Source organism: Pongo pygmaeus, chromosome 2 (assembly GCF_028885625.2).
Source record: "Pongo pygmaeus isolate AG05252 chromosome 2, NHGRI_mPonPyg2-v2.0_pri, whole genome shotgun sequence".
Lineage (NCBI taxonomy): Eukaryota > Metazoa > Chordata > Mammalia > Primates > Hominidae > Pongo > Pongo pygmaeus.
Window position 1 is genome coordinate 202469015 of NC_085930.1, and position 14015 is coordinate 202483029.

The following is a 14015-nucleotide window of genomic DNA, read 5'->3' on the forward strand; positions in this document are numbered from 1 at the left end:
CCCCGAGTTTTCGGGCAGACTGATTTGAGTAATAATAAAACTCCAGTCTCCCGCACAGCTGGCTCTGAGTGAATTACTCTTTCTCTATTGCAGTTCCCCTGTCTTGATAAATCAACTCTGTCTAGGCAGAGGGCAAGGTGAACCCCTTGGGCAGTTACAACATCTGGTCACTCTGAAAGGCAGTTTGTCTTGTCTTCTTTTATTTAGGTGTATCATAGTTTTCTGTTTCTTTTCATGCCTTGTAATTTTTTATTAGAAACTGGACACTTTAGATAATATATTGTAGCAATTCTGGGTACTGCCAGGCCTCTGGGGCTTATAATTATTATTTATTTGTTTACCTGTTGAGTGACTCCCTAGGTTTAGTTAAATCTAGCCTGTCAGCTCCATAGTGTTCAGCCTCTGATATTTGTGCTCAGGGAGATGGAACTTGGTCTATGTTCACAGTCGCCCTCGGGTAACAGTGGCACTTGCAGGACTCCTCTACTCTTTTCCTGACCATATCCAGCTGTTAATCTCTACTGACCTTCTCAGCTGTTACTTGCCCATTGAGAGTTCTATTGTTTTCAACAATGCCCTGAGGATAAATTATTCTTCAAACCAGTCTAATCAACTTTCAGTTCCCTTGACAGAACAGTTTCTGAGGTAAAAGTTTGATATTTGCCCTAACCCTAGAAGTGTTCCTCCCGGCTGCCCTATTCCCTGGCTCTCTCCTGCAAAGTAGCTGGCTTACAGTCTAGGCTGTGTCTCCGTTAGACCCATAGATCTCCTCCCAACTTTCTATTACTCCAACCTCTACTATCTGCAGAATGGCCTTAGGTTTAAACTTCTCCCCATATCATTGCATCTAAAGTCAGTTTGGGGGAAGAGATTAGGCATGATCTGTTATATGGCTGGCTTCTTCTCCCAGGCAAAACCTGAGCCAGGGCTCTGGAAGTGCAGGTGGAGACAATGGCAAGCTCTTTTCAGAGTGACACTGCCCTCTAGAAGCTGAGAGCTAAGTGGAAGGGGAAGAGATTCAATACTCTGGGGTCCTCTAGGCTTGTCACTTTTAGTGTGAAACTAGCACCTCACTAGCAGAGAGCTTTCAGGGGGCTGCAGTATTTTAAGCACATCACACTCAAGGTAGAGTCTCAGATCTCTAAGCAGATCACACTCAAGGTAGAGTGTGTCTCAGATCTTAAGCAGATCACACTCAAGGTAGAGTGGAAATTGGGTGGAGAAATGGAGCCTCCATGTGATCACACCAACTTGGGATTTAAGCTCAGCAATGGGCAGCTGAAGACAGAATGATAAATTCCTGCTTCTCCCTGGAAGAAGCTCTCTGGCTGGGAGCTAAAGGGAGAGGGGGCCCTGTATTCTTGGTTGCAGAAATCTCCACCTGGCTTAGCTTGGAGGGGAAAGGAAAAAAGTAGTCTTTGTTCAGCTACCAGAGACTCTCATCTTTCTTACTAAATGTTCATAGATGTTTCTTCATTTGCTATTTACCCTTACGACCATTTCCAGAGAGGCTTCAAAAGTTTGTTTTGTTTTTTAAAAAATAATTTTTGCAAGCTTCATTGGAAAACAGGTCACTGGAGCTTCTCATACTACTGTGCCAGAAATCAGTCTCCTCAAAGCACTTGTTAATGGATATATTTCACAGTGTTCTGAAACAAAAGTCGGAGATACCTCAGAAATGGACTTGAGTTTTATAATTTCATAATTTATACTAGACCCAGGAAAATTCCAGTTTGACTATTGGCCAGCAGTAATTGATTTATATAACTAGGCTCAACGTGGGCAATCTGCATAATTTACAACAATAGAATAGAGAATACTTGTAATCTAAGGAAGGACAAACCTCCTACTGAGACAGTCAAGTAAAAAAGGGTCACTGAAGAATCTCTGACTGGCATGCACACTGGGAAGATGGAGTGGAGCCTCCAGAAGTTTGTACTGTTTGCAGGGTCGAGGAGCCTGGCCTCTCCTGTTCCTGTGTGGCAATCTGGGATTCAATCTGTGAGGCGGGAAACCTGCTAGCAGGACTATCTCACTTTGCTGATGGTTCCTGCTTCCCTTTTTTTTCTACCCAATAAACGCTGCCCTACTCACACTACAATGTGTCTCGTGCCTAAATTATCCTGGTTGTGTGACAAGAACCCGGATTTTTTCTACAACACTACCATGTGAGTACAGAAGATGAAAAGGGCTGTCTTTCTTTCTCTTTGTAGAATACAAATCTAATTAGTTCTTGACTGGTTATTTTAATTTTTTCTAGAAAAAGAAATGAGCCTCCAGATTTTATTTTAATCAATAAATTCAGCCTTTTTTCTGACTAAAATTTTTCTTCTCAGTTTTATTAAAAAGTAAGCAAAGTGAACAAGATTAATTTTGCAACTTCCCTGTAGTTGAAATGCTAATCCACAGTGAAATGTCTATGAAACAGAAGCCAAACCAGGTAATCTTCATCTCAATTAGGATTAGTTGTAGTTGCACATAAGAGGAAAACCAAAATAGCATTTACTTAAACTCTCAGGATTTATTCTTCTAGCATAAAAGAAGGTAAAGTGGGTAGCAGTGCTGACATGAATGCTCCAAAAAAATAATTAGGAACTCAGGCTTTTTCTGTCTCTCTGCATAAGGTCGCTTCATGGTCCAATACAACTACCAGAGCTCTGCCTTCATGTTTGTACGTCATGTAACAGAAATGAAGAAGCAGGAGGAAAGCAGGATGTTCCTCTCAGCTGCATCAACTCCCTTTTCGGTAAATACTGATACAGACAGGAGACAGGGACATACTGGGTAGAAGAGGGCAGTTCCCTGGCAAAGGCCCCACCCTCAAGCCTGGATACCTGGAGCCCTAAATAAGAATAGATATTTCTGTTTTCATGCCCCAAAAATTGCCTTTTGGCCTGCCACACCCCCTATCCTGCCCCCATATAAACCCCGAACCCCAAGCTCCAGAGCAGACCAACAGATCAGCAGACCAGCAGATCAGTGATGGCAGAACAATGTGGCAGAGAAAGAGAGAAGAGGAGGAATGTCTGGACACCGAGGGGAGTTCAGCTGGGGGCGGCTGGAGAAGAGTCCAGCTACAGGGTGTCCTGACTCCAGGGGAAGATCACTTTCCCACTCCATCCCGCTGCCTGCTCCCCATCCATTTCACTGAGAGCCACCTCCACCACTCAATAAAGCTTTGCACTCATCCTTTGAGCCTGTGTGTGATCCGATTCTTCTGGGACACTGGGCAAGAGCTCAGGACACAGAAGGCTGTCACACTGGCCCTTTGCCCTTACGATAAGGCAGAGGGTCCATTGAGCTGATTAACACTTAAGCCGTCTGCAGATGGGAAAGCTGAAAGAGCTTTGTAACACTGGGGTTGCAGCACCCTGCCCTAGACACTACCCCAGGGCTGAGAGCCCAAAGCACTTATCCTGGCCTCTGCAACTGCCCGTCTGCATGCTCCTCCTAAGTGTTTGAGCTGTGGGATGACACAAACAGGTGAGCCACACCCCTGGTGCGTCCTGTGAGAGGAAATCAGGGAACTCTCCCATTTCAATACCACAAGATTATTCTATGGTCATGCTTCCATTTTCATCTTATTGCTTGAAACATTGTCACATAATCACACATAGCATTACAGGAGGTTGGTAAACCTAAGTTTCAGATGTGCACATTGCCAGTTCAAGTAACAGTGGAGAAAGAAGTAGAGAAAGCCTTTTGCTTGGGCAATTACCCACTATAAAAACAATGTGAAAAATAATCATCCACACCCCTGCTTCTTCCCACCTCAATCTATTGAAGTTGCGTGTACAGAGACACCATGCAGAGTAAAATGTATACCTGACACTTTTTACCCAAATATCTCTCTCAACAATCCTAAGAGAAATTTTAGCTGCTAGTGGACCTCACAAAGGCCAGGACCTGACTGAGAGTTAGGCATCCAGGTTGTGGAGTCAGGCTCTCCACACTTACGCATTGTGACTTCATTTTTCTCCACTGTAAAATACAGCTATCAAGAGAACCTTCCTCAAAGGATTGGTGTGGGTTAAGAGAATGCAGGACAATTTTTAAGGATTGTGCCTAGTATATAGTGAACATTCTGTAGGAGTTAGCTGTTATTATTACTCCCTACAGCAGCTTTCCTTGTTATTTATACCAAAAGGCTTTTAAAGACTTCAACCAAAATAGATTTATCATTCTATTCTAAGCAGAATAAGACTACATGTCCTTTTGTATGTCTAATAACATAGAGCAACACCATTGCTCTAAGGATATAACCAGGATTGTCCATGCACGTTAGTGAGTCACCTCTCTGATAGGTGCACAGATATTTGTAGACATGGCTTTTATTTGCCTTGTAGTCAATGCCCAAGTCCCATGTAGCTAAACTGTCTGGACATGTGGCCTCACAAATAAATGCTACCAATGGTGACAACTGGTCAATGTGCTTTGAATAGGGACAGTGTAGGAAAGGTTCCAGGTTATTGGTGGTAGAGGTTGGTCTCTCACTTGCATTATAAAATGTGTCTCAGGCATTGTACTCAACTTGATATTGCTGAATAAATAAGTGCCTGTATTTCAGGCATTGTATTTAATTTGATCTTCCTAAGGAAAACAGACAATGCAGGGTTAAGATATAAACAATACTATATTATAACCCTCTGTCCCTCTGGTGAATTTTCTATTTCATAAAGTGATTTCAAGTTCTTTATATCCTCTGAATTTCGTAAGAATCCAGTCAGGTCAGCAGAGCAGGAGAAAGGATTGTTTTCCATATTTTGCACATGAGGAAACAGACTCAGTTCCTATAGGAAGTCATATGAATTTCAACCACAGAGCCAAGACTAGAATTCAGGCCTTCTTACTACAAGCTGGTTTCTGTTCAGCTCTACCAGAAAGCAAATCAGCAGGGAGGCTGCTGAATAGCTTGTGAGTTATCAGAAAGCTGAATTTGCTAGCAGCTTCTGGAACAGCAGTGACGATAGCAGGTGAGGCAGGGGAGCTGTTTTTATAAGGTTATAATTTTGTGTTAGGAGCTTCCATAGATCATCCTTCATTTACTCTCAAGGAGTCACTGGGACGTAGCTTACTTTCATTTGTATCTGAGGTCTTGCAGGGATGCAGTATCAGAGTAGTGAGAACTGCCACTTGTGATTAGCAAAATGACTCCCTGGTGAGAACAATAATAAAGGGGGATAGAAAATGAAAGAGAGGCAAGCTTGTTCTTTTTTTCATTCCTCTGTGACTACATATACCTGCAGTTCCGAGTTAGGTATTATGAACAGAAATGTGAATAATATCCAGGCTTGATACTGAGGAGTTTACAGTCTACTGCAGGAAAGAGAAAAGCATCTATGATAAATATTACCTTAGAAAGTTCTGAAAGAAACACAATGAGAAAAAAGAAAGGGGAAATGCTGCTTCATTTTTGGAGTGGTTTGAACTAGGCCTTGAAATCTAGGAGCATTTACCATTGAAACAGGAGGCATAAGGGCATAATGGACATGGAGACAAGATGCCATCTGTCATGCTCAGGGAATTTTAAGTAGTTCAATGTGGCTAGAACATATGGTATAGGAACTGGGGCTGGTTGGATCAGACAGGGAGGTGGAGACGGGAGATGAAGCCTGCAAGGTATAATGGGTACCTGATATCCACATCAAAATGAAGGGCTGAGAAATGTACACTTCATCTTACAGGTGCTAGAGAAGAGTTTAATCAGAGGAGTGACAGGATCAGATCAGTGTTAGAAACTTCTGGTGGTCCGGTGGAGGCTGAATAGGATGGGTGGTGTGGGGTGGGCAGGAAAAGCAACTCAGCGGGAAAATGAACACTTTGCTGGCAGTGGAGCTTTTTTCTTTGTCTTTTTTCACATTTCCTTTCCCTTAAACTTGCTTCTCTTCTTTTATGTATTTTTTCAGTAGTTTTCAGGCACTCTGGAGATATTAGTACCATTTCCAACTAGCCCAGGAGTTACCTCAAATGGCCAACCTGTATATTCATGAGACACCATGTTAATTCCATTAGTCATTAAAAGTGATCCGAAGAGTCCTGGGGCACACTGCAAAGTCCCTCACGCAAACACGGAGAGGCTGCTGTGCTGCAGCCATGCCATGGAGCCATAGCACGTCCAGGCATGTCTTTGCCTTTAGGTCCATCACAGGCTGGTTTGCCTCAGATAACCTCACTGTGCTTTATATACAAAATTCCAGGCTCTGGCTTCTAAGCTTCCAAGTGTTAGCTGGATTAGACAGATACTGAGAATCAGTAGCTCAAGGATTCTTGACATTTCTTATAGCAATAAGCCATAGGGAATGGCATCACTATTCAAAGTTTAACATTAAGAAGCTGAGCTTGGGGAAGCCCTAGGAAGAGTAAAGATTAGTTATCTGCTTAAAAAAAAAAAAAAAAAAAAAAAAGAGGACGGAGCCTGTTCTAGCCAGCCTAGAGGGCACTGGTTCAACTGGCTCTATGGTCCTAATGGAATCAATGTTCGGGCAGAGAAAAAAGGTCATTTAGTTTCTCTCTCTCTTTTTTTTTTATAGTCTGAGCAAGAGAATAATGGGAAGGTGTGATCCACTTTATACGAGGCAATGTCTTTTATATCTTTTGAAATAAATACCATGCTACAATTTCTTATTAACAGGTTTGCAATTCTTTTTTACTTAGAAATGAAATATTTGTTCCCCCTATATCCTTAAATCTACTTTGTCAAAGATTTATTTCCACTATATTCTTCCAAGTTTCTTGGAATGATCACATTTCGACTTGGGTAGAAACAATAATAGCTAACACTTACATAGTATTTTCCAGGCATTGTTCTAAGTATTTATTATTTATTAAGTTGTTTAATCCTCACATTAACCTAAAGAGGTAGGTCTTCATAGGAGGTGATGGGAAAATAGGAGAATAGAGAGGTTAAGTAATCTGCCAACATCACACTTCCACACATGGCAAGGCTGGAATATAAAACCAGGCAGTCAGTCCTGCTTACCTCTTAGGGCACATCCCAGCCAAGAGTTCGTCCATGGCAAGTACAATAATTTGGTTGAAAATCAAATTATCTCAAGAGCAATGTGTTCACTTTTCATGGTCAAGTTCTTCTTCTTTTTGGATAATTTAACAAAAAGAACTAGAAGCCATTTTCTAATGGATTGGAGAACCTGCCAATTCAATACTATGATGCATTATATGTGAACTTGGGGCAACAGGCCTGTGTCCCTATCCCAGATGCTGCATTTGACAAAGGATTTCACAGCCAGTGGTGATTTTAATGACTCCTATCTCACCTGTTTCTCATTCATGCTTTTTTGCAAAAGATATCTGAGTGACTAAGTATTCAAATGTAATTCATTTTAAAACGGCGGCCTCATATGTCATCATGTCATTATAAAATGTGAAAAGCTCTCTTTTCACTTTAAATAGTCGCAGGAGAAAACAGTAGCATTACCAAATATCTGTGTGATCACACAATGCAGAGCTTACATGACAGTCGGGTAGGGCAAGCATCTATGTCTTAAGGTCCAAGCTTTCACACCCTCTGATTCTAGGACTCTGGGATTCTGAGTCATTATTTTCTTTTGGGCCAGAAAATTGGAATCATGGGACACAAAATATTTGAAATTATAAGGTAAAGAGGGTCTCTTCACTTCCTCTCTCTCTACCCTGGAGTCCTGTACAGGTTGCTTTCTTGCCTAGTGACCCACATGTCAGGCCTGAAATACATGCCTTTACTCATGATTGATGTATTAGGCTATGGATAGCTCATGGAAGACATGAAAAAGGGAGCTTATTTGGACATCTAAATCCTAGTGTCTTTTCTAGACTCCCTTAGAACTTGGAGGACACTGTCATGGGCCACACCATCAACCTGCCAAAAATCAAGCTTTTGTGAATTATTCAAAAGGAAAAGTAAATTGCTAGGTAACACTCTGTCTGATTTACAAATGTTACATAAAAACGAAGTCTTGGCACTTTTGCAAAGCATAAATTGGGATATAAAATCAAGTATGACAGTACTCCCTCTGGCCTGCTCTCACTCCCAACCCCACTCCCACCCACACACCTGCACTGGTCTCTCAGCCAACCTTCCTCTCAGCTTCTCTCCGTCTGTCCCAATCTGAAATATGCATAGCTTTGGCCATTTTTCCTCATTTGCCTTCTATCTGATATACCCTTCTATCAACCTTCCCTAATTATAAAATTATGTACATAATTTTTCCACATAATTATTTGAAAATGTTTTCCTTTAACAAAATAGTAATTAAATTGGAATGATAAGTCATATAAATGGTTACGTATTCAGGATGTAAAGGGTGGAAAAAAATAGCGGCAATCCACAGTGAAAACACTCATTGAGTGCTTTTAAATCTCATGGTTTACCAAATTTCTAATCAGCCATGTGATATGCGTAAGGTGTCCTAATCATGGCATTTTATTGGGATGGTGCTTTTATTAATCATAGTATTTTATATTGTCTGTCTCTTTTGCTAAAGTTTAGAAAAATCAAATACTTTCCTAACCTCTCTTGCAAATAAAGGTAGCCCTTGACCCAGGTCTTTAAAGAATAAATTTTTTTGTTTTTAATTGACACATACTAATTGTACGTATTTATGAGAGAAAGTGTAATGTATCAATATAGTTATACATTGTGTAATAATCAAATCAGGGAACTTATCATTTCTTTGTGATGAGAACATTCAAAATCCTCTTTTCTAGCCATTTAAAAATACACACATTTTAAATATAACCACAACAATGTTAACCATAGTTGCCCTACTGTACAATAGAACAGAAGAGCTTCTTCCTCCTATCCACCCATATGACCTAGTTCTAATCAAGAAAATGTAAAGGGAAATCTGATAGAAGATTCTCAGGGAGGTATTTGTCTCCCTGTTAAAAGTACTGGAGGAAAAGGCTTTTTTTTCGGTAGGCTCCAGATGTTCCAGTAGATAACCTCAAGGAGCATGGCCAGGGAGTGACTGCTCTCAGCGTACCTTCTGGCATCAGGAGCAGAAGCGAGTTTGTCCACATTCTGCATTTATGATAAACAGTTTGTTGTTTGATCATATAGCCTCCAGTGGAATGCTGAGTTGGTCACGACCCTCAGGCTTTCAGCTCCCAACACCACTGCTTCCTATTTCTGAAGGTGGTTGTATGAAGACATGATAGTGGGAGCTGCAGCAGCCACCTGGAAGCAAGGAGAAGAAGGTCAAGGGACACTGACAGAAGGAAGCACTTGATATCCTCCAGGTGTTGAAGTATTCATTCAACAACTAGTTATTGGATGCTTATTACATTCCACGCACTGCACTAGCACTAGGAATTCAAATGTAAAAACAATGCCCCTGTTTTCAGGGAGCTTACATTTTAATAGGGAGCAAGACAGCCAATAATAAATATATATCAGGTAAAGTTTAGAGCTATTGTTAAAACAATGAAGCAGGGTAAGGGAGCTGAAGAGTGATGGGGTGATATTTTATATAGGTTTATAAAGGAATATCTAACCGATAAAATCACATGTGAGACATAAAGAAAATGAGAGAGTAAATCATGCAGATATTGGAGAGGGGGGCAGAGTGCTCCAGGAAGAGGATACAGCATATGTAAAGACTCTGAAGGAAGGCACGACTCAAGAAGTAGCAAGAAGACCAGAGTGGCAAGAACTGAGTGAACAACAGGGAAAATGAAGGGAATGAGATTAGAGAGTTCACCAAGGTTCAGATCTTCTAGAGGCCTGGAAGCTATAGTAATGATTTTAGATTTTATTTTGAAAGACATAAGAAATTATTGGAAGATTTTAAGCAGGGGAGCAACATGCTATACATTTTTTTTTTTTTTTTTTTGAGATGGGGTTAGGCTACTGTTGCCCAGGCTGGAGTGGAATGGCACAATCTCGGCTCACTACAACCTCTGCCTCCAGGGTTCAAGCTATTGTCCTGCCTCAGTCTCCCAAGTAGCGGGGATTACAGACACGCGCCACCACACCTGGCTAATTTTTGTATTTAGTAGAGACAGGGTTTCACCATGTTGGTTAGGCTGGTCTTGAACTCCTGACCTCAGGTGATCCACCCACCTTGGCCTTCCAAAGTGCTGGGATTACAGGTGTGAGCCCCAGTGCTCAGCCCATGCTATAAAATTTTAACAGAACCTTTCTGGCTACTGGATATAGAAAATGTTAAATGAGAACAAGGAAGAAAACAGATAAGCTAGAAAAATGTTACTAAAAGAAGAGTTTCTGGACACAAGTGGAAGTGATAGAGGTAGGGAGAAAGGTTGGATTCTAGATATATTTTAAAGGTTAAACCAACAAGTTTTTCTGAGGGATTTGATGCAAAGTATCAATCCGGCAAGGGCCTATCTTCAGACTTCTTAATATATGAGAAAAATAAACCTCTGTTGTTTCAGCCACTATTAATGTGGTCTTCTCTTACTTGCAGCTGAAAGTATTCCTAATACAACTGGAAGCAAACTATTATTTCTGTCTAAAAAAAAGTGTGCTCTCTTTTTTTTCCCCCAGTCTTATGAGTTCAAATTAAATCACCAGAGTCTTGGATCATTACAAACTCTTGCACGAGGGTTTATCTACATAATTTACTTATTAAACTCCATTAAAAATGCATTAGAATAAACAAATATTGAGGCCCAGAGAGCACAAAAAACAAACAAACAAACAAACAACAACAACAACAAAACAAGGTTGATTTGCTTACTTGGATTTTGCTGGAGAATTGCATGGGAGAAAAGAAGAGAAACCTGGTCCATAAAAAGAAGATAACTTAAAGCACTTCTTTTAGGTGAAAACAATCAGTGTGAACTAATCTCATTGTTTCTGGTGAAAAGTATGGCAAGTCAGTTGCAAGACTGAGAACGTCTGCCATATACTAAATGATTTAAAAAAGAGACCCCTTTTGAAAGCTCTGGATAATAGCAGTGCTGTCCAGTAGAAATATAATGCTAGCCACATATATATTTTAAAATATTTTAGTAAGCATATTAAAACAATTTTTAAAACAGGTGAAATTAGCATTTACTATTTAAATGAATATATTCATATATTATTTCACATGAGCCCCTAAGTGTTCAGTAATCACATATGGCTAATGGCTATCATATTGAACAGTCCATCTTTCAAGATGACTGTGTTCAAGACCAAACACACAAAAAAAAACTTTAAAGGAAAACTGTGGGGATAAAACATGAAGTACGTTTAAGAACTCAATAATTTTACCTCTGTTTCAACCCAAACACAGACCATTTCCAAGTTATTAAAGTTTAGAATAAGATTTGAGAAAGAATCCTGGACTTGGCAATGGAAGAGAACGTGGGCATAATACTACTCATTGAGATTAATGTAAGGATTAAATGAGATGAGATGTATGTTTTAATAAAAGAATGCTGTATGAATATGCCTTTATGAAATAGCATTACTTCTTTATTTTATTAGAGTATCAGTCTGTGGTTAAATAAACACTTCAGATATTTGCAGGTGATTCTTTCCCCCAAATATCATCATGCTCTTTGCTTTCAAAATCATTATACATTAGGAAACACTGATAAGAAACATATTTAAATACCCAGGAATAATCAGTTTGGAAAAAACTGGGGGCATTCTCTCCTAACATTCAAGAAATATCTTTCTTTGCACACATGGAAAATCTACCAGGGAGTTTTTGACTATGGCTACAAATGTGTGGGAAGGGGAAATGCTGATGACTTTTCAAGGCTTTCCTGATTAAAAAATCTGACACTGTAAAAAAAGGACACTGTATTCTGAAAGGTACATATAAATAAATAAACATGTTTTTTTTTTCTCAGTAATAGCTGAGATTTCTGAATTTCTCTGTAATTACATTTAGCAGGGGAAAAACAACCTCATCCATGCCTGTGCATAGCAGCTTCCAGCAATCTGTCGGCTTTTCACAGCATAGTAACCCACTGATCGCTGTCTTAGCTCTTCAATAAATACTGCAGGCCGTGTGTGTGTGCTTACAGAACTTCACAGGTTTCCATGGATACATGAATTTTAGTGCTAAAGCACATTTACTATCACTTTTCTTGTCACCGAGAATCCTGTAAACACTTGTGCTTTAAGCTTTTGTGCAGAAATTTAGCATTTTGTAGAGGACAAGTCAGAATTACCTTTTTCCAAATGCATTGTATGATTTTCCTGTAGGGCGAAATCCCCAAATCATTGATATTTGTGGCCTGTTTTTAGTCATGCACTTTTATTTATTAGACCAATAAAAGATAATAAAGGATTAACTACATTGTCAGTACCACTTTTAAATGACAGAAATGTATACTATTTAAATGTTACAATTAATAAATAACTTCCTCTGAATTTAAAATGCAAAGAGAGAAATAGGAAATGCAGAAGTAGGAATATTATGTTTATATTTAGCCACTTCCTAAATATGGTGAAATTTAAGAATAATTTCCAAGTATATTTTTGTGTTATACCCATAGCTTAAATTTAATCTTTCTTCTACATACTAAGCTTTTTGGATATTTAAAAGACCTTTTCACAAATCTGTGAAGATGGCAGGCTATGTTACTATTTTTCCTGTTTCGTGTATGTATAAGCTGAGGCTCAGAGGTTTAACAAACATGCCTCTTGTCATACAGCTAGCAAATGGTAGAACCAGGCTTAGAACCCAAGACTCATGACTCATTGCTTTTCCATTGTCTTTTTTTTTTTTTCTGAGAAGAATGCAGGCAACTCTTTATATAGAAGACATAGCCATGTTCTTCCTTCCTTGCCACATGCTGATAGATTTCTGTGTCTCTGGTGTAGCCTCCATTACATTATTCTTTTCTTCATTCGTCCCTTGACTGCTCGACAGACTTGACTTAGCCTAATTTACCAAGCTTAGTCATTTCAAATGAATATAATCATCAGGAAGCAGCAGTTGCAGAGACGTTACCTAGCTTGGATGTGCACTACGTGAAAAATCTGTAAGCAAACAGATTTTCAGTTCCAATGATATTGACCAAAAATATACAAAGCAGATTGAATTAGAGGGTTAAGTAATTTGTACAGAAAAAAATCCAGTCTGAGCAGACAGGTGGCCTGAACATTCAAGTCAAGAAAAAAGCTTTTACTTTTACAGCATAGATTTTAGGGGCTGAGGTTGGAACTATTGGAATGATTGTCTCAACTCTTACTAGCTCACGTAAAACGCAGCCAACCATCTCTGCATTATCTTGGCAAATATTTCAGTTATTTGTGCAGCTCTTTTATTTTTGTGGTTTTGAAAACCTATTAAAAAAAAAAGTTTTTCTTTTGCTGTCTGATAAAAGAGGGAGTCTGGGTAGGGGAAGAGCTCTTGCCTAAGAGGTCTGACTTCAATTCTACCCCAGGAGACCTGGAATACAGAGCTCCACATCTCAGGCCTCACACCAACTGCCAGGACTGAGCAGTCACAAGTTTGCTGTGAGGATCAAATGAGACAACATAATCAAAGCGCTTTGCTAATTGTAAAATATGCACAAAACATATAGGGTTGTTTGAGGCCTCTGTCTAATATCACACAATGCCAATTGGTTCGAGTTTCCATGTGCTAAAAGGCCAACTGTAATTTTTGTTACCTTATAGGGCTTTTTCTGGAATGTGAACTTTATTCACTCAACAACAAACAGGATTAAGTCATCTCCATTATGCTTTTTTCAATATGTTTCAACTCTTACTATAAAATTAGGCAGCAACAGAGAATGCCAGCCACACAGGGCTTCACTTACAATGGCCAAAATAATAGGAACTGTTTATTTAAATGTAATTTAACTCTGCTCCAATCACAGCCCCTGAGGTCCCAGATTACAACTCTAGATTAAGACAAACTTTGCCTATTACTGCCCAAGGCTAAGTCCTCATTCTTTCTTAATGGAAATTTTAATTCTCTGCTGCTCATCCGTAGAGTACCACCAATTGATCAACTCTCTCTCCAATCCATAGAAATGAAGAGAGAACTCAGGGCTCTCCTGAACTACAACGCTTTCTACATTTCTCCTATAAATTCCACTCAGGCATT